This window comes from Microtus pennsylvanicus, chromosome 13, assembly GCF_037038515.1.
Source record: "Microtus pennsylvanicus isolate mMicPen1 chromosome 13, mMicPen1.hap1, whole genome shotgun sequence".
NCBI lineage: Eukaryota > Metazoa > Chordata > Mammalia > Rodentia > Cricetidae > Microtus > Microtus pennsylvanicus.
In genome coordinates this window covers 65,749,066-65,768,316 of record NC_134591.1, presented here as the reverse complement: position 1 = coordinate 65,768,316, position 19,251 = coordinate 65,749,066, and positions in this window count along the sequence as shown.

Here is a 19,251-nt window from a genome sequence, read left to right as displayed (position 1 = left end):
CTCAGATCACACGTGGGGATGAGCAATCGCGTTCCCCTGGGACGGGGGTCGTAAACAAGAACAGACTGTTCAGAGCCAGGCGCAGGGCAGGGGCCAGGTACCCTAGTTTCCGGCAGAAGTTGGCCTCCGCCCCCTCCCTGTGCCCCCCCATCTCCCACTCCCCCACCCCCACCCCCTCCGCTGCCAGTCAAGTGGGAGTGAGGAAAGGGGCCTGGAGAGAGGGTTCCTTGGCCTCAAGGGATGGACAACCAACCAACCAGCGCTCCTGTACCAACCTAAGTCAGTTCCCTTTCTGGATCATTGAACAGCTACAAGATAGGGGCTGGAGGTAACCCCTCTGTGAGCCCTTCTCCTTGCCTCAGGCTCTGGCCAAGCATCTTAACTGGGTCTTCAGAGACTCCCACGCTGGCAGCCCACCCTGACACCCCTGAGCCACTTACTGCACTTCATGCTAAGAGGGCTTTCTTGAGATTCGGTGGGGAGCCTCAGTGGGAAAAGTGCTTGCTGACAGCCTGCGTTCACATGTCCAATTGTTTGCCCTGCACGGGATACTCACAGCACAGAAAGACAAACATGAGATCCCTTCCTGTGCCTCGGAATCCTGGGCCCTGGCACGTGGAAGCCTGCCAGAGGTGCTCCTGGGCTCTGCATACATGTTCATTCTCGGACCCCAGGAAGAACCAAAGGCCGTAGAAGATGTGGATCTCTTGAGACAAGAGTTGATCAAGATCTACGGATCTGCAGGACTATATTCCCAGCTACTCGGGAGGCTGAGGCAGGAGGATCAAATCCAAGACTATCCTAGGCTATATAGTGATGTCATGTCTCAGAGTAAAACGTAAAACAAAGTGCATGTCTGTAAGTCCAGTACTTAGGAGGCAGAGGCAGGAGGATTGGGAGTTCAAAGCCAGCCTGGGCTACACAAAACCCTATCTCAAAATCAAATACTATCACTACACACCCCAAGTCACCACCATGACCCCTTACCACAAACCATACCATCCCAAAAGAAAAAGTATAAAAGTGTATATTTTTTTAAAAAGTTAAAAGACGTGCAGAAGACCAGGATTCCGTTCCCAGCATCCACACAGGGATGTGTAACAGTTATTCTGGCTCTAAGGGGTCTGGCGCCCTCTTCTGGCCCACACGGACACTGTATGCCTATCATGCACATACATGCTGGCAAAACACCCATACACAGAATAAAATTAAGTATTTTTAAAGGTAAAAAGAGGAAGGGGTAGGACTTAATGATAGAGCATTTACCTAGCATGTGGGATGAGAAATTACGTTCCATTCTCCATAAACTGCCTCCCCCCAAATAAAACCTTCGGGACTCCCATGAGCAGAGGGGCCAGCAGAGGAAAGGGCAGATGAGGAGGCGGGACCAGTCCCAACAGGATCACTAAGGACAGAAAGCCAGGCCTGGTGATTCAGGCAGGACTACTGTGAGTTCAGGTGAGTCTGGGCCGCAGTGTGAAGACATGTCAGTTTTTCAGATCGCCCCAAATCCTGGTGACTGGTGTTTGCTGAGCACTTGCTACATGGCAGGCACTGTGCCAAGGCCTCACTTGCCTTCTGGCAGTTTCATCACCTGAACCGTTACATCCCCATCAAACGGGACAGGCAAGTCAGGCGCAGAGAGGCAAAGTAACCCGAGTGAAGTCACACAGCCAGCAGTGGGTGGCTCTGAGACACAGCCCAGCGTGAGCTTCTGGTTTCTCTGCGGAGGTATTGATACTTTCAGGCCACCAGAGGAGGAGGAGAAGATGAGACCTGAGAAGAGGCAGTCTTCCCAGTTCACAGGACCTTGGGTTCATTCAGGCGCGTGCAGCCTGGTACCCCAGGAAAGTGGTTCTCTCACCTGTCATGGGGGGTAAACCACAAGAGGTTTAAGCCTATTCTGGTAATCTTATTCTTTTTTGTCTAATGGTGCAGCTATTGCCAAAGTAAATATTAATAGCAATAACATTCACTAACACTAAGGACTCCATGCCAAAAACGTGAGTGCAAGAAGAAAGCTTCAGCTGGGTGGTCGTGGCGCACGCCTTTAATCCCAGCACTGGAAAGGCAGAGGCAGGCGGATCTCTGTGAGTTCTAGGCTAGCCTGGTCTACAGAGCGAATCCCAGGCTAACCAGAGCACAGAATGAGTTCCTATTTCAAAACAAACAAATGAAAAGATACTTAGGAGCCAACAGGAGGGCTCAAGGAATCCACTGTATTTGGGGACAAAGACCTGAGTTTGCTCCCGGGACCTACACTGTGGAAGGAGGGCTGATTTCCAAAGGTTCTGACTTCCAAATGTAACAAAACTTGATATATTTTTTTATTTTTATTTATTTATTTATTTTGGATTTTCGAGACAGGGTTTCTCCGTAGCTTTTGGTTCCTGTCCTGGAACTAGCTCTTGTAGACCAGGCTGGCCTCGAACTCCCTGAGATCCGCCTGCCTCTGCCTCCCGAGAGCTGGGATTAAAGGCGTGCGCCACCAGCGCCCGGCTTATTTTTTTCATTTTTTAAAAATTTCCACCTCCTCCCATTTCCCTCCCACTCCCCCCCCCCAAACTTTATATTTAAAAAGATACTTAAAACTAAGGTAGTTCATGATGAGAAGGTCGAGCTAGGTCTCAGTCTGACGGAGGGAATTTGGGTTTTGAGATGCGAGTTTGGAGAGGAAAAAGACAGAAGGAACATTCCAAGTATTGGGAGCAGGAGAGAAAAAAAGAGTTGACTAACTTCTGGGTCTGAGGGGGCAGGAGGCAAGAGCATCATGGACAGTAGCAGAGAGGGTTTGGATCAGCCCGTGTAGTGAACGCGGAAGGGCCTTGCTGCTGTCTGTGTCCTGGACACGCTTGTCACCTGGGAGGAGCCCTGTTGACTTTCCCCAGCCAGCCCGGGCAGGCCAGGTGCTGAGGCTCCAGCCAGCACGGACACCAGTAAGGCCAGCGCTGTTGAAAGTCAAGGGAGGAGATGGGGCAATTCCCACGTGGGCTGCACTGGGCAGCAAAACATGTCTGGTCATTCGATCCCCACATCTGTCCTTCAGAAGATCTGTGTTTTTCCTCTCCCAGCGGGAAAGGAGGTTCAGAGAGTTAGCTGACTCGGCCGAAGTCACACAGCCACAAATGGCAGGGTCAAACCCTGGTTCAAGTCCAAGGTAGCCTGATTCTCGAACTTGAACTCCTCTGTTACAGCAGGTGTTGAGTGCTTATTATGGGCTGGCCATTGTGCTGAGACTCTTCCAGACTTGTCGTTCAGTATGCCGAGTGACTCAGTGGGGCAGGGCACCTCCTCCGCCTCCTGCTGCTCTGCCAAGGCTCAGAGACCCGCAGTCACTTGGCCAAGTTGTACCAGGAGCAAGTGACAGAGCCAGTGGCATCACCAGGAAGTTATAAGCCAACACCACTACCGGTCTACAAGAGCTAGTTCCAGGACAGGTTCCAAAGCTACAGAGAAAGCCTGTCTCAAAAAACAAACAAACAAACAAAAAGAACAAACAAGAGTCATGGGAATGGCAGGTGAAGAGATCAGTATGGATTATCAGTGGTGAGCTGGGGCCCTGGACTGTTTCAGAGGGGACACAGTCTCACAATGTAGACTTTGCTAGCCTAGAACTCCTCTGTAGACCAGGCTGGCCTCGAACTCACAGACTTCTACCTGCTTCTGCCTCGCAAGTGCTGGGATTAAAGGTTTGTGCCACCATGTCTGATACAAACTTTTTTTTTGAATGCTGGCTCTCATGTAGAACTGGGAATTTGTCAAAGACTGGTTGTGAAGGCCTGATCCTTCTGCCTCTACCTCCCAAGTCCTGAGATTACAGGCACAGGATTCAATGCCTGGCTTATTCTCACTTTAATGAAGATTTCAAACGTGTGTGTATGTGTGTTACTGGAGAATGAACCTAAGACCTTGTGCATGCTAGGCAAGCACCCTGCCACCAAGCTATACTGTAATCTTCTCTGTTTTAAAAATACTGTTTGCCAGGAGTAGGGAAATGGCTCAGTGGTTAAGAGCACTGGTTGTTCTTCTAGAGGACCCGGGTTCACTTCCCAGCATCCAGACGGCAGCTCATAACTGTCTGTAACTCCAGCTCCAGGGGATCTGACACCCTCACACCAGTGCACCTAAAAGTAAAATAAAATAAATTATATAAAAATTGCCAGTTCCATGCATTTGTATAATGGATTTTAGTCATGCACACCTCGTGAGTATCCGGGCATCTGTACAGGTCTGACCTTGGGTCTCTGCATCCTCAGCTGCAGCCACTAAGAGCACCAACTGTGCTCATTCACCAGGCTCCCTTTTTAAAGGGCCCTGCCCACTTCTCTCTCTCTCTCTGTTTCTGCCTGTCTCTGTGTGTGTCTCTCTTTCCTTCCGCCACTCCTGTCCCCCGAGGCCCATTGACCCCCTCCTTTTACATTCCCTTCCCTTTAATAAAAATCCCCCACCTGAGCGCCGTCGAATGGCATCTTTCTCCCTCGCTGTTTTATTTATTTTTTTCAAATTATAACACACCTCCCCATTCCCCTTCCTCACCTCCTTCCCTCTCCCACTGGAACCCCTTCTTCTCAAGAAGTTTCCCTCCTCTATCAGCTGTCGATAGTAATGCTGGGAAGAGCGGGACCCCTTGGGCCCCTCCTCCATCCATGTTGAAATGTTGACAGGTCCAACTTTGGGCAAATCTCGACAAACACAGCCACAGTGAAGTGTATGGTGTCGTGGGGGCTCGATCCGTTCAGCCAACGACTTTTGGGGTGATTTGCTATGGGTGTGGTTTTCTCTGGAGAGGTAACCCGATAAAACGGAGGGAAAGGGTCTTGTGTGCTCTCTTGGGATGTCGGAGCTTGGAGCAGGTGGATCAGTGGTGGCGTCTACTTTGTTCTGGATGTGTGGATCTGTTTTTCCATTGCATCCCTTAATTGTTTAATAAATAGACTTTTAGCCGGGCGGTGGTGGCACACGCCTTTAATCCCAGCACTCGGGAGGCAGAGGCAGGCGGATCTCTGTGAGTTCGAGGCCAGCCTGGTCTACAAGAGCTAGTTCCGGGACCGGCACCAAAGCTACAGAGAAACCCTGTCTCAAAAACCAAAAATAAATAAATAAATAAATAAATAGACTTTTATGGCTTCTCACTTCAAAACGGCTATGCCATGTGGATGCTGGGAATTAAACCTGGGTTCAATTTTTTGTTGTTGTTGCTTTTTGAGTTTTTGTTAGTTTGTTTTCGAGACAGGATTTCACTGTGTAGCTCTGCTGCCCTGGAACTCTCTTTGTAGACCAGGCTGGCCCTGAACTCACAGAGATCCACCTGCCTCCTCTGCCTCCCGAGTGCTGGGATTAAAGGTGTGCACCACTATCACCCGGTGAGTTAACTTCCTTTTTTGGTACACATCCAGACAGGGTATTTCCATTGCCCTTCGTGGCCCAACAGAATGTGATGGTAAAACCCTTGCTGCAGACACCTCACCCTTTGGTCACAGGTCATAGAGAATCACGCTGGAGCTGAGCTAGAAGCTTCCTCCTCGTTGGCTAGCCCTCAGCATCCTACAGGCTGCTGGAGGAGAAGAGTCACCAACAATCTAACTTGGCTGTGAACCCTACAAGCTGCAATACTGACCCGCCAGGCCACATGTACCCACAAGTGCAATAATGGCACAGCTGTTGTAGGGCTAACCAAGTACTTCCCAGCTCCATTTGAGGCCTCTTCCACCAGTGAGCTGATGGCTTGTTCTGTAACCCGGGATCATGGACTCCAAGGAGAAAGCTACTATTTTTCCCCTTAATCATGTTGCCAACCCCCCCCCCACTTTTTTTGAGCCAAGGTAAGAGGACTAGTCTTAACTCGCTCTATAGACTTTTTTGCCTTCAACTTTTGATTCCTCCTACCTTAGCCTCCAAGGGTCTGGGATTACAGACATGCACTAACAGGCCTGTATCCAGGTCATGTTTGTTGCCTCCATCTTACAGAAGCAGAAACTGAAGCACACCATGGTATGCGGATATGCCGCCTGTCCACAACTGGTGCTGGTAAAGCTGGAGCAGGCCTGCTTTGTCCCTAAGTCTGTGCTCTTTGGGATTTTCACCAGAAAAGGGACTTTTCAGAAACCTGAGAGCTTGAGGCCTCTTGGGTCATAGGAGAGGACCCAGGCCAAGGGCTGGAACCTGGTCTCTGACTCTCTCTCTCTGACCAAGACTTGCAATGTGATACCCAGCAGGCCACACCCACCACCATGATTGAACAACTGTTGGAGAAGTTCCCCAAGGGTCCTTTTCTGTCCCCACTGGTCTGCTCTCAGGGGAGCTGGCCCAAGATGGTGAAGTTGTGGGGACAGTGGTGCCGCGGGGGAGGAAACCACCTCACCTCCCTTTCACGCTTTCCTGTTTCCGGTTTGTTGGAAAATGTTTTCCTGGTTCATCACGTACGTCGTCCCAGAGCAGCTCTGTGTCAGGTGCCTGCCTGCTCCTACCTGCTCCTTTCTCCCCTCCCCCCGAAGGGTGTGGAGGTCCATTCTGCCTCTGCTCTGGACTTTCAGAAATAGGTACAAGGAGACATGAGGGCTGTTTTGCTAGGGCTGAGGTCTCAGCCGTAGACTTTGATGTCATCCTCAGAGAAAAAAAATCAGCCCAAATCACAGGATCAAGTCAATGGTCATTTGATCTATTGGCTAAAGTCAGAGCAGTTGGCAGAGTCAGGCCCATGGGTTCTGGAGCATGATGCAAACTTCCAGGGGCCAGGACAATGTTCACTGGACCTGACCCACATGCTGTAGAAAGGAGCAGAGTGTCCCAGAACTCAGCACATGAAGCCTGGGCCAGCAGCCCCGTGGCCTTCTACTGTCACCAGGTCTAGACAGCACCTATGGACAGCTCAAGGGTGCTGGGGGAGTGGACGGTCTTTAAAGAAAGGGACTATCAGGCTAGGCATGGTGGCAGTGCCTTTAATCCCAGCACTTGGGAGGCAGAGGCAGGCGGATCTCTTTGAGTTCAAGGCTAGTCTGGTTTATATAGCGAGTTCCAGGACAACCAGGGCTACATAGAAAACTCTATCTCGAAAAACCAAAGAAGGAAGGAAGAAAGGAAGAAGGAAAGAGAAATGAAAGAAAGAAAGAAAGAAAGGAAGGAAGGAAGGAAGGAAGGAAGGAAGGAAGAAAGAAAGAAAGAAAGAAAGAAAGAAAGAAAGAAAGAAAGAAAGAAAGAAAGAAAGGGCCTACCTTAGGGGCCATGCAGGCCAAGCATATGAAGTGGCCTGGAAAGGTCCTTAAAGTGCTTTGTGAAGTGTGAGACACACCAGAGTCACATCCTGAGATCCTGGGAGCAATGCAGTTGAGGTCAAGTTTAGGGTCCTTCACAGCAGGGGTTGGTCCTGCCACTTCCTAGTTCTGTCACCTCGGACAGGATCGTCGACACCTCTGTGTCAGGCTGCTAACCCGTGAAATGACAGTCGGGCAGAGCAGAGATCTCTGGGCCAAGAGCCGAGACTTCAGGGTGGCTGTCCTTTAACCTTCTACAGCACGAAGGTGGGAGGGAGCCTGTCTGACCCGTGAGAGTCCTTACTCTGCACACGATGCTGTGAAGGTATGTCTGTGTGTTTACTGAGACAGACTCATCCCAGGCTGGACTTGCATTTGCTGTACAGCTGAGGATAATTCTCCATCCTCCTGTCTCCACTCCTGAGTGCCAAGATCACAGGTGTATGCTACCACCTGCTACCAGCAGGGCTGGGGATGAAGTCCAGGGCTTCACACGTGTCCAGGGCACACACTCTGCGATCTGAGCTGCATCTGGTCTCAGTGTGTGTAACTCCCCCCACACTGATCTGGAACTTACTGTATGATGCAGGCTGGTTTCTACTTCACAATTTTCCTGCCACAGCCTCTGGAGCTCTGTGATTGCAGGTGAGAGCTGCCACACCTGCTGGCTTCACTTTTTCTTTTCTTTTTGGGGGGCTTAATTGGAGTTACAGGAGCCACTTTCGAGTCAGCTCAGTGTTTATGAGTTGTTGCCTTAATGCACGTGCATGGGTGTGCACACACACTCACAAACACACACGCACACACTCCTAAACCATGGAACCTAGCTCAGAGTAAGTGACTCAGAGAAGCAAGACAATGTCTTTAGTGAGCTGGCCTGGGAGTCATTCAGGCCACTCAGTTTTTAAGTTAATTTGTAGTTATTGCATGTTTATGCGTGTACGTGGAAGCCAGAGAACCATGTACAGGGGTCAGTTCTTTCCTTCCACCATATGGGTCCCATGAATTGAACCCAGGTCAGATTCAGTGGCGAGTAGTGAGCCATTTCTCTAGTCTGGCCCTCTCTCATTGTATGTGACTTCTACTGGGCTCAAAGTCCAAGCCTGGTGCTCTGTGAGGGGGTTAAGAGCTGCTGAAGGCTTTCTTGGAAGCTGGTTACAGCCTGCCCTGAGGATTTTATAGATACCGATTTATTAGTTCATGAGGTCCACCCCATTACACAGATAAGGAAACTGTGTCAACACACTTGCACACTGGGTAACAAGTCCAGAAAACAGCCTGGGGCATCACAAGGGGCTGGGAACTTGTGCTGCCCCAAATTCACAGCCATATCCGAGGGTGATTATGCGTAGAGACCAGGCCTCCTTTATACATGAGGTTCAAGGCCAGATGGGACAAGTAAGACCCTGACTTTAAAAAACTGAATAATAAAAAATGGCCCTGGGGGAGGGGGCTGGGACCACAAGGGAAGGTAGTGTTCCTCCCTCTGTGCACACAGGAAAGAAGATCTGATCTGCGTGGATACACAGCGAGATGTGGCATGCCTCCTGGCCTACCTTGCTAGTTCCTTCCTTGATCTGGGGCTTCCCAGGCTCCAGAACTATGAGAAATCTATTTCTAGTGTTAAATTTTGCTATCTGTAAAGCAGTTGCTATTGCAGCCCAAGTAGATAATTGCATTTTAATTGTGTGTGTGTGTGATAGAGATAGTTCACACACACACACACACACACACACACACACACACACACACACACACACCAGTAGCTCTGGAGCCTGTCCTGTAACCAGGCTGTAGACCAGGCTAGTCTCGAACTCACAGAGATCCGCCTGCCTCTGCTGCCCAAGTGCTGGGATTAAAGGCGTGCCCACCACGGCCAGGCTCACACATTCTTTAGTATTAGTCAGAGAATGACTTCTACCACGTGTGTCCCAGGACCAAACAACTCAGCCATCAGGTATGGTGGTAAGTCCCTTTACCTCTGAGCCATCTTACCGGCCCCTCCTTTCTCTTCTGCCCTGTGTACACTGACTGGCTCCCACACTTCCTGTCTGGGCCCAGGTCTGAAGGAGAGATTGTCCTCACTGGCAGCCACCCTACACTCCCCAGAAAGACCCAGAAAGAACTGAAGGAAGTATCCCAGACACACTGCTAACCAGTGACTCTGGGCTGCTTCTACTGTCCCTTTCTTTGCTTGTGCCTCAGAGAGCCAGTCTTGGGGGTCAAGCTGTTACTGCACCCCACCCTCACCAGCTTGACCCTGGAGCTTGCCACGCACAGCTTCCAGGACTATCCAAATCCCAAACAACAAGCAGGGGGAGAAACAGACTATATTTAAACCTGCAGTTGCTCCATAAACAAGACTAAAAGACAAGTAACTGGCCGAGGGGGAAGAACACCAGAGACACGTGTCCTGGCCAAGCGTCAGCAGGCCTGGGGTTCATAGGTAAGGGGGAGCAAAGGGCACACAGAGGCGGTTCACGGGGGGGGGGGGCACCGGCACACTGAGTTCCTGACAAAGAGAGAGGCAGCAGGCCTATCTGCACCGACTTACCAACTTCACACCAAAGGCCTAATAAAACCGAATTTTCTTCCATAAAACTGGCAAAGATATTAGTGATTGACTCCTCTTAAGACCTTGGGGACCGCAATTTGATGTACCTCTCAATGTAAACTACTCACACAAGGTGCTGGAGAGGTGACCCAGTGATTAAGAGCACAGGCTGCTCTTACAGAGGAACTGAGTGTGACTCCCAGCATCCAGCATGGCAGCTCACAGCCTCTTGAAGCTCCAGTCCCAGGGGATCCAACATCCTCCCTGGTCTCCTTGGGCACTACACGCACATGGTGCACAGACATACAGGCAGACAAAATACCCATACACATAAAATGAAAAGATCAATATAGACACACATGTGACTCAGCAATTGTGCTCCAAGGAATGGAGCTTTGTGAAACCATCAATGGGTAAGAGATGTCTTAGCTTTGTACATACAAGGATTTTTTTTTGAGCAAGTGTTTGAATATATAGCGTAGGCTAGCCCCAAACTTGAAGCAATCTTTCTGCTTTAGCCTCCCAGGATGCTGGGATCGCAGACTTGAGCTGGGAACACACACTTGGCTTGTAAGATTTTTTTTTTAATTAGACCTTAAAAACCTTAAAGAAAAAAAAGAGCAAAACCAAAACAAACAAATGAAAAACCTTGGAAGCAAGCCAGATTACCAGCAGTGGAAGAAATACATAAACGTGTGTGTAAACCGTGTGGCCACAGAGGGGACCGTGCGGATCGGAACAAAGGAATGCTGCCGCCCGTTATGCAGACCAGTGTCAGCCGTGCCGAGCCAAAGGGTCCAACCTGGAGTCTTTCTGTAACACTCAAAACAGGCAAACGAACCTAAACCTTACAAGCCAGAATGGCTGGAGCTGGGGACGCGGCTCAGCCAACAACACACAGTCTAGCAGGCATAGGGCCCTGGTGTTTGGAGAATTTCCCCAGGGAAGAAGTAACTAGGGGACAGCCAGGGAATGTCTACCCTGCTCCTTATAAAAGTCCCAGTGAAGCCTGGTGGCGGTGGCACACACCTTTAATTCTAGCGCTCAGAGGCAGAGGCAGGTGGCTGTCTGAGTTCAAGGCCAGCCTGGTCTTCAGAGGGGGTTCCAGGACAGCGAGGGCTACACAGAGAAACCCTGTGGGGGGGGGGGGGGAATTTTTACTTGAAACTAACAAACATATTGTATAGCGTGGGCTATACAATAAAATCCTGTTTCAAAACCAAATGTAAACAAATCAAAAATACACCCTAAATATTATCCCCACTGGCCTCACAGAAACAGAAATCAGTATGTAAATCTACACAAGAATTCTTCCACTTTAAAAACAAGAAATTACATAGGGGCTGGAGAGATGGCTCATCAGTTAAGAGCACTGGCTGCTCTTCCAGAGGACCTGGGTTCAACTTCCAGCACCCACACAGCAGCTCACAATTGTCTGTAACTCCAGTTCCTAGGGATCCAACACCCTCACACAGATATGTATACAAGCAAAACACCAATACATATGAAATAAAAATAAATAAATTTAAAAAACTGCACAGAAATGAGGTGTACTGGCTCATGCGTGTCCTGTCAATGCTTGGGAGACTGAGGCAAGAGGATTTCCTCAAGTTAGAGACTAGCCTGGGCTACATAGTGAAACTTTGTCTTGAAACTCACACTAGGAATGGAGGAAGGGAGGAAAGAAGAGAGAGAGAGAGAAAGAGAGCAAGAGAGGTTAAAACAAGAGAGAGAGAGAGAGAGAGAGAGAGAGAGAGAGAGAGAGAGAGAGAGAGAAAAGAAAAAGCATGGCATTTTTCCTACGTTTCTGAAATTTATTTTATATGTATGGGTGTTTTGCCTGCATGTTTGTCTACACACCATGTCATCCAGGTGCCTGTGGAGGTGAGAAGGGGGCTTCTGGTCCCCTGGAACAGGAGTCACAGACAGGTGTGACCTGCCACGTGGGTGCAGAGAACTGAACCCCAGTTCTCTGGAAGAGCAGTCCATCCGTGAGCCATCTCCCCAGGGCCTAGCTTTCCATCCTGAATATTAATATGGAAAGATGGCCGTACTATAAATGAAACAATATGTGCTGGTTATATGTAATCTAAATCTAATCTATTACTAGACTAGTACAAAAATAATGGATCCAGAGAGATGACTCAGCAGGTGAGGGTCTGGCAACTGGAGTTCCATCCCTGGGACCCAAGGGCGGAAGGAGAAAGCCAGCTCATAAACTCTGCCTTCTGGCCTCCACCTCCTGGGGGTTAGTGCACAAATGCACATAGTAAATAAACAATGTAAAAAAACTCAAATATATGAGGATGTGTAAATAAGCATATGGATAAGAAGCGCCAGTCAGGCATTAAAAATACAGAACAAAACAACAGCAAAAACGCTAGAAGGAAATCTGCAAACCCACGTGGTGGTTCATGCTTGTGACACCAGCTTGGAGAGACAGAGGCAAGAGGATTGCGGCAAGCTTTCCTGGTTTCCACAGTGAACTTCAGAGCAGCCCAGGCTACACAGCAAGAGCCTGGCGAGGAGGAGGAGGAGGAGGAGGAGGAGGAGGAGGAGGAGGAGGAGGAGGAGGAGGAGGAGGAGGAGGAGGAGGAGGAGGAGGAGGAGGAGGAGGAGGAACGGTGACAAAAACACATTTGACTACTTGAGTTCAGTCCCCAGGCATGACTCCTGAAAGTTGGCCTCTGACCTCTACATGGGGCACACATGGTCATATAGACACAGGCCATACACACACACACACAGAGAGAGAGAGAGAGAGAGAGAGAGAGAGAGAGAGAGAGAGAGAGAGAGAGAGAGAGAGAGAGAGAGAACAAAGAGAAAACCCTAAACTGTTCAAAAGTCACTCTTCCTATGGATCATAACCCAAAAGCTGAGCCAGGTCCCTTTATCCTTTTTTTTTTTTTTTTTAATTTTTATTTTTTGGTTTTTTGAGACAGAGTTTCTCTGTGGCTTTGGAGCCTGTCCTGGAACTAGCTCTGTAGACCAGGCTGGTCTCGAACTCACAGAGATCCGCCTGCCTCTGCCTCCCGAGTGCTGGGATTAGAGGCGTGCGCCACCACCGCCCGGCCCTTTATCCTTTAAGGAACCCCAGCAAGAAACCTGAACTCCATACGTTTGACTGGACCTCACTTTGGTAGGCACTGGGCTCTAGTCACTGGACTAAGGGATGTTTAGAGTCAGAGTGGCCAGAAAGTCTGGGAGCCTGGGACTCCAGGAACACAAGATCGAGGCATCAGGACTAGGGTCATCCTCAGTTTCAGGGTGGAACAGAGTGCAGCCTTTACTCAGGCCACTAATTAGTCCTCACCACCCTGCGTCATCACAGCGTGGCTTTGTCGCATGGGTCGTCTATGTACAGTCAGGCCTTGGTCTGGAACCTGGCTGAACCAGAGTTAGGGCTGTGTCGGCTGGAGGAACAAAAGCAGCAGAGACCAGAGTTGCTGAGGCCCAGATGGCAGCCACTGCGAGGCCCCAGGAGTCTCTCTAGGGTTTTAATGCCTCCGACTCCAGCTTTTTTTTTTTTCGAGACAGGGTTTCTCCGTAGCTTTTTTGGTTCCTGTCCTGGAACTAGCTCTTGTAGACCAGGCAGGCCTTGAACTCACAGAGATCCGCCTGACTCTGCCTCCCGAGTGCTGGGATTAAAGGCGTGCGCACCACCGCCCGGCCTGCCTGGCAGCTGGAATATATCCTAAAAGTCGAACCAGGGCTAGCCCCTGGGCACTCCCAATATCCTTAATTCTGCTCTGAGGTATGGGAGCACAAAGCCTGGCTACTTAGGAGAGGAAAAGTGGGGCAGTGGAATAGCCTGAGCCTTTGGTTCCTGGTGTGAAATTGGAGCCAGGGGAGGCCTGGCCGGCTGTTCCTGCGGTTTAGAAGGAGCCATTCGTTGAAGGGCCATAGTCAGTGAAACCTGACGGAAACTGTACAGGTTTCTCAAGTCCTTACTTCTATGGGAGGTAGGTAGAGATAAGGAAACTGAGCATGAGGTGTGTGTGTGTGTGTGTGTGTGTGATTGTGTATGTAATTGATAATTCTCCCAAGCTTACCCACAGCTGGGATTCCTGGTCCAGGAAGATCCATTTTGAGCCTAGCCCTCCTATTTACTAGGTATGTGGTTATACTGTTTGTTTTTGACACAGGGTATCATGTTGTCCAGGTTGGCATCGAACTTGCTACTTAGCGAAGGATGACTTTAAATTGCTCCCACCTCTGAAGTGCTGGGATTACAGACATTCCATTACTTAATTACTTAATCCCTTTGAGTTTTGATTTCTTCACCTATAAATATTAAATTAACGTGCAATTTGGAGATTTGTAAAGATTTCATAAGACAAGGAAAGACAAACTGGAGGGTACAGGTCTGTAATCCCAGCACCCCCAGAGGCTGATGCAAGAGGTCACAAGTTCAAAGCCAGCCTGGACAGAATAGAAAGGCTGCTGAGGAAAATGCTTGCCGACAACCAGAAGGCCTGAGTTCCGCCCCCAGAGCCCTCATGACAGGAAGATAACTGACTCCTGCAAGTTATTCTTTGATCTTCACGGGCATGTGACGGCATACATGCCAGCATACCCGACACACGCACAATATTAACAAGTGCTGGGCAGTGGTGGCACACATCTTTAATCCCAGCACTTGGGAGGCATGGTCAGGTGTTCAAGACCAGCCTGATCTACATGGTGAGTTCCAGGACAGCCAGGGACACAGAGAAACCCTGTCTTGAAAAAAGCAAAGTGTGAGCCAGGCAGTGGTGGCGCACGCCTTTAATCCCAGCACTTGGGAGGCAGAGGCAGGAGGATTTCTGTGAGTTCGAGGCCAGCCTGGTCTGAAGAAGAGAAGGAAAGGAAAAGCAAGTGAAACAATGTGTCGAGAGATAGCCCGTCTACTCAGCACACTCAAGTGCTGGGTGTGAATTCTGGCACTACCCGGAAGTGTGATCTTAGTTGGGTATCAGGGAGCCGGCCTAGAATCCCAACCCTTGAGAGGCTGAGGCAGGAGTGGTGTAGATTGGAGGTCAGCCTACCTACAATCCCAAGAATAATTCACAGACAGGAATGGCGGAACTCTTTAATCCCAGCTCAGGGTTGATGGGGTTGCAGAGGCTGGCAGACCTCTGCGAGTTTGAGGCCAGCCTGGTATACATGATGAGTTCCTGTCTAACAGGACAATAGAGACTGTCCTCTTTCTTTCCTTCCTTCTTTCTTCCTCCTTCCTTCCTTCCCTTCCTTTCTTTTCCTTCCCTTCCTTCCTTCCTTTCTTCCTTCCTTCCTTCCTTCCTTCTTTCTTTTTTTCAAGACAGGGTGGTTTCTCTGTGTAACAGAAATATCAGCCTTAGCTGTTCTGGAACTAGCTCTGTAGACCATACTGGCCTTGAACTCACAGAGTTCCGCCTGCCTCTGCCTCCCAAGGCGTGTGCCACCACTGCCCGGTTGAGACTGTCTTTAAGAAAAAAATGCCTAAACAAACAAAAAAGGCAATGTTAAAACTCTTAGCGTTTGATATGTAGAAGGTCCCAGTAAATATTATGGCTGGTTTAACCCACGGCAGTGAGACCAACAAAGGCTTGCAGCCTTCCAGATTAACCCAGGCTGTCTTCCTGGAAGAAGCAGCATCTCTTCTGCTTTAATCCAAGTCTGAGCTCCCTGGTGTGTGTGATTGCCTCGGGTAGCCTGGGGTGTCCCAGGAGAGGTGAGGCAATTGAAGTAGGAAGAGTTGCCTGGGTCTGGACATTGTGAGGGTCAGGTCAGGTCTGAGCCTGGGCCGGCATCCAGACCTGGTTCTCAGAGGTTGTCTCAACAGCTTGCTTGGGCACCTTGGAAGATAAACAGGTTGTCACCCTCCGCCCGCGCCCCAGATGAACCTGGTACACCCTGGCGAAGGAGGCGCATCTATAAATACACCGTGATTCAGCTGTTCGTATTTAAAACCTCACTGCTGGGGGTGGGGCTGGGATCAGCCTCTGGTCTGAGTTTTTGGGGGCCAGACCACCCTCAAGTTTCAGATTTTGAATTTTCTCTGTAGAGGTTGGGGTGCAGGGGTCACACCCTTCTAATTTTGTGACCAGTTCACTATGGGACTCTAAGAAGTTGTCCAGGCATACCTCTGTTCTGCTTCTGCAGGAAATGGGGCCTGCTCACACCCTGGGAAGCCAAGTGGCCTGGTGACAGTACCCGGGTACAGTGGCAGGAAAAAATGACTCCAATCTCCATTTCAATTGGGGGGGGCGGGTTAGAGACAGGGTTTCTCTGTGTAGCAGCCCTAGCTGTCCTGGAACGTGCTCTGTAGATCAGGCTAGCCTTGAACTCAGAGATCCCCGTGCCTCTGCCTCCCAAATGCTGGGGTTAAAGGCGTGCGCCACCACCACCTGGCTGAAGATGGACGCTCTTGAGGATTGCAGAAGAACAAGACTCAGCCAGAGCTCGGCTCAGCTCCAGTTACCATTCCAGGTTCTTCCACACGGGGCTAGAAGAGACATCTGGATCCCTCAAACAGTCGTTAGGGGAGCCAGTGGGCACCCCAAATCTAAAACACCCCTCTGCCTCCCAGGCAGAAACAGCCAAGCCGAGAAGAGAGTAAGACAATCCTCCCAGACTGGCAGGAAAGGGCGCGGCGCTGCACTTGTCAAACAGCCACCTTGCGCCAGCTCCAGCCACCAGCAAACGTCTCCTCCACATGGCCCTGTGACAGCAGCTGAATGCCAGAGCCAAGCTATGGACCCGGGCTCGAGCTTCCAAAGTCCTGTTACAGACCCCACAAGCACTCAGAAGCCTGGGAAAAGGCATGAACTGGAGAGGAGGGAGAAGGAATGGGGGTGGGGCCAGGAGCTCTGCAACAGCCTTGGGGTAATGAAGGGGAGTCGGCTGGGAAGTTGCTTAGAAGGGACAAGTGTCTTTGAGGTGACCAGTCTCAGTGGTCCATCAGCAGGCAGAGGAAAAAGTACAGCTAAACTCAGAAGGGCCGTGAGGCTGGGGCGGGGGAGCCTTTGTTCAAGACTGTGGTGTGACTCTGACCTTCCAGCCCCTCAAGACCAGCTTCTCCCAGACTAAGTGTTGTGGTGGGAAGCATCCCATGTTGCTGTGTTCTCTTCCTAAAAACGTCAGCACGTGCCAGGCTATGGTACAACACATCGTTCATCTCCCAGCACTCGGGAGGCAGAGGAAGACTGCATCTCTGTGAGTTCGAGGTCAGCCTGGTCTAGAGAGTGAGTTCAGGACAGCCAGTGCTAGAGAGCCCTGTCTCAAAAACACAACAACAACAAAAACAAAACAAAAAAAGTCTGCTAACTTGGGGGTGGTGGCACAGGCCTTTAATCATAACATTCAGGAAGCAGGCAGATGTCTCTGAATTCGAGGCCAGCTTGGTCTCCAGAACATTCCAGGACAGCCAGGACTACACAGAAAAACCTGGTATTGAAAAACAAAACAAAGTCTGCTCCTTGTTAACCGTGGTGGCTCATACCTGTAATCTCAGTACTTGGGAGGCTGAGGCAGGGGGATCATGGTGTGCTGGGATCAGCCTGGGCTACAGAGTAAGACACTGTCTCAAAACAAATAAACAGGGTTGCCAGGATGACTCGGTAGGCAGAAGCACTTACGGCCAAAGCTGACGACCTGATTTCTGGCTGCAAACTCATACCTAGGCTGATAAAAAAGGACTGGCTGCCACAGATGCCTCTACACATGCCTATGCTGGATCCACAGGCCCTCCCGCACCAGCTACAGTAAAATAAACAAATGGAAAACTATGAGGTTGCTTTTTATAAATAAATGGTCTAGTCCTTTTCCATTGAGATGCACCTTTCCCAGGATGCCTTCCTAACAACTCCATATAAACATGTTCCTCTATCCTTGATATAGAAGAAACTCAATGCAATAGAACTGATGTTATAAAGGGTTTACTAATAGATTTGCTGAGGAAGCATTAAGCCACAGAAAGCAGAATTTAGCTAAGAGAGAGCTGCCCCCAAGTCACCCCAAAGACAAGTAGTCTGCTAGTCAAGCCTGTTAGAGATAGACAAAATTGACAGTGTTAGGGTGTAAGTGTTTGTTCATCAGGATGACCCAGCCGTCATGACTCTAAGGCAGCTCAAGGGGACACGGCAGTGTCACAACCAATGCCAAACCCTGGCCTGGTATAAAGTCATAAAGCCCCCACTTTTCTTCTTGAGAAAAAGCGTAATTCTACCAGGTGGGCAAGATGACCCTGGGTAACAACCATTCAAAAATAACAACACTGACGTCATACCTAAGAAATAATTCTGCTAATGTCCTTGCTGTGTAAATCTTCCATCTGCCCGGGTGCCAGACTTACAGTCTCTAGTCTCTGTTTAAATTGTTCAAAGTGTGACCTGAAGCCAGGATAATGGCATTAGTGAAATCCATCAGCCTAATGTGTATATAAGCCAGTGACATCTTCTGTTCAGGGCCAACTCTCGGGCATGGGCCCCGGTCGGCCACACTTTAGTAGAGAGCTTTTCTTTGGTCTCTGTGGGCAGAGTGAATCCTCACTGGGAAGACATGCTATGTTTATAACTCCTTACTCCTGGACCCTGAAACATGATAGCTCATGGTTCCTAGGAGAAAACCCACCATTATTATTCTGCTAAAATGTCATAGCAATAAAATGATTCCTGATGACTGACCGCTGCACCCACAGAGCAGAACATAGTCGACGCTCACCAGAAAAGCTCTCGCAATAGACGATAATTCACGCAGACACCCACAGCTGGTCGCTGCAGGAGTGACTCTACATGGGATGTCCATACCACAGCCCCCCCTTCAGGGCTCGGGGATCTATGGAAGAGCCTGAGGAGGTGGGTGGCTGGAAGGAAGCTGTTTCTGGACACAGCAGGCCTGATACACGAACAAAGGCACAGACTGTGAGGACATGCCCAGGGCCTCAACGTCAAGCCAGACTGAACCCAGTGTGGAGGAAGGGGTGGCCGTGGAGTCCCACTGCGAATGAGGAGCCGTGAAGAATTACCGGCATCTGAGAGCTGCGGGAGCTGAGAGAGGAAAAGTCAGTTTCCTTCAGCCAAGTGACACCTGGCATATTGACCATGCTCCAGGGAAGGCTGCCCATGGCCAGGAGTAGGAAGCCAACACACACTGGGGCCAATGGGTTTTGTTTTTTAACGATATAAATTAAAAATAATATCTGCTAATGTAATATTATTTCTTTAAATTTTTGACTCCCTCCTCCCTCAAAACGAGGTCTCACACCATAGCCCAGGCTAGCCTCAGTGGGTGCTTTGGTCTCACACCATAGCCCAGGTTAGCCTCAGTAGGTGATTAGAGGTGTAACTCACATACCCAGCTTGTTTCTGCACTTTTAGTGTGTGTGTGTGTGTGTGAGAGAGAGGAGGTGCGTGTGTACCACTGTGAGCATGTGGAATCATGAAACAACCTTCCAAATTGGTTCTTTCCTTCCACGGTGGGGGATTC